Genomic DNA, 2,666 nt, shown 5'->3' with positions numbered 1-2,666 from the left:
CCGGGAGTTTGGGTGGGGCTTCGTGAAAGGCTACACCAATAGGCTTCAAGAAGAAAGTGGGTCTCTTCTTTTCCAGTCAGTCGGCAAGTGACTCGGTAAAAAGTCGGGTCATGTGTAGTTTGCTTTCCTAAGTACAGAATGCATCAACTGAAATCAAGGGACTGTCTGACAGTTGGCATCCGTCACTAAAATGAAAACATTTCTATTGATTTTATATCAATCACACACCCCTGCCGGCTGCCGTTGTTGAGTGTGACAAAAGCTGTTCGACACGCCGTACGAAGTGCAAACTCCGCTTACCGGTTTCGCGCCTCTCCGGCGTGTAAATGGTGCAGAGCCAGCGAATGGAAAATCATAGATAGTATTATCAAGAAGTGTGGGCTAATTTATTCTGAGCTACTTTCGCCACAAAATATTTTTGAAGAAAATAAGTTACTTTATACTCTAATGCTTACCTAGAGTTAAGTTACAGACTCACTTTAAAGTAAGCAAAAGAAATCAAGATTTTTTTTTTTCTTTAATGCTGGACATTAAAATCTTCTAAGTAGGAAGCAGTGTGTAACATGCAATATTTTTTATATTTTTCAAAAACAAAATTTGGTCAATTTTCAAACAACCTTAAAAGTCAGCAGACACATCTACAGAATCCATCACTCCAATCAACATTTGCATAGAAATGTAACAAAGACTCACTTGTGTGTCACAATATTTACTATGTGCAATGTCTTCACAGTTTCAAAGTTTATAATCCATTGTTTTTTTTTTTGTTTGTTTGAACTATTCAATACCCCACAGAGTATTATACATAATTGTGCAAAGCAAGACTTTTGAGATTTAGGAAAATAGTTTAGAATTAAACACAGTCCTCTTTGTTTATCTAATATTTTGTCACTTTCAGTTGTTTGGTTAATCATTCAATCCATATTTTGAATGAGTTGTTTTTCTCTCTACATGGTTTTTTTTAATACTGTTAATTAATTTTGTTATAAAACTTGCTATATTTGAATAAATAATTTGTAGGGATTTAGTTAGATGACTTGAAAAGCAAAACCACTTTATACATATATATTTAGAAACTGGTTTATATTCTCAAACCTAAGCCTTCCTTCTGATTAAAATGTGGATAAAAGCAAAACAGAGATCTAAATATTTTAAAAGTTCATATAGTCACAGAATTGTTCTCAGAGTTAGAGTCTCTCGCCATGTACAGTATCTATTACAAAAAAAAAAAAAAAAAAAAAAAAATCCAGTAGGTGGAGCCCTGGGAAATTTTTCTCACATATTCATCATAGAAATTGGGCCATTTCTGTCCTCAGTCTCTCTGAAAATGTAATTTTAAGGTTTTCTGATATCAACACACACTGCCCTAGATTTTAAAGCTGCTGAGTCTGTGATTGGTCTGTCTTTTACATTGAAAGGCAAAACAAGTGTTTTTTTTTCCTTCATGCGGGAACATCCTTTTGTCTCATGAAGAGAAACAAATACTCGCCAATAAATACTTTATGAGAAACAGCATTTCTGCACATTTTAAAAACACGTGCAGCATAAATTCAGTTTTGTATGTGCCTCTTTTTTTTTTTGCCTCAGAGGTATATTTTGTTTTTTTAAATAAACATGTAGTGACAAATGTTTTTAGTTTCTTAAATCTAAATAGTTCCAAAGCTGTTATTAAAAAAGGGCTTTACTAATTTTGCATGTCAAATATTTATAAAAAATTAGTAAAACTTAAATACAATCTCTTATAAAGGAGTCTCAACACACAAAAATGAGCACGTCCTCAAATGTAAGGCTGGTGGTATTACATGGATGAGGAGGTGGTGCTTGTGCATTACAGCTTTGTCTGCGGGGTGTCTCTTGGGGAGGTCATGCAGAGTTCAGATTTTTTTTTTTTCTTCTCCCTCCCCCTTGTCTTCTTTGTTGAAAGGAGACGCTGCAAAATTCAGGCTGAATTACTCTGGCACAAAAAGAGACGTCAGAGTCAATCCTGTCAGAGGCGGTATTTTGGATCAGTGTGGGTCAGAGAAGATCCTGGCAAAGCAGTAAAAATTGACACGTCGCTCTGTGGTGCAGGTGTTGTGAAAACACGACTGAGCAAAGATGGGAAATCCCACAATAGTGGCTGTAAACAATGAGTGCTTATTCCATGAAATTACCAACTTTGTGGGACCCATTTGTAGTGTTAACCGAGCATCACAGAACAAAAGGATAAGGTCACACAGATGATCACTTGGAGTAGGTTTTTAATTCGCCTTTGTAAGGACATGTAAATGTGAAAACTGCGATGAAGCATTGAAGATGCTGTAGTGAGGAGATTCTAAACTGTAATCAAGCCACTACAGATAGTAAGTACTTAAAAATGTTGAAATAAACCCTTTAAGAATCAGATTTTCTGAGTGAAACTGCTCTATTCTGATTAAACCCTTCTTTTCCTTAGAACGCAAGGACAAGTGAAGAAAGTATTCTGACTGAAGTTGGCTTAGAAATGCATTTCATAGTGACGGCTTTCTTATCAAAGTGCTGGCATTGAATACAAATCAGTTACACTACAATAAAATAGTCTGACTTTAAAAAAAAGCCTGTAAATAAAAAGTTTTTTTTTTTTGTTGGTTTTTTTTTTTTGTTGCAGTCTGTGCATGAAATTCCATCAACACTGTCAATGAAAAATA

Source organism: Poecilia formosa, unplaced genomic scaffold (assembly GCF_000485575.1).
Source record: "Poecilia formosa unplaced genomic scaffold, Poecilia_formosa-5.1.2 Scaffold16, whole genome shotgun sequence".
Lineage (NCBI taxonomy): Eukaryota > Metazoa > Chordata > Actinopteri > Cyprinodontiformes > Poeciliidae > Poecilia > Poecilia formosa.
This window is presented reverse-complemented; position numbering follows the sequence as displayed.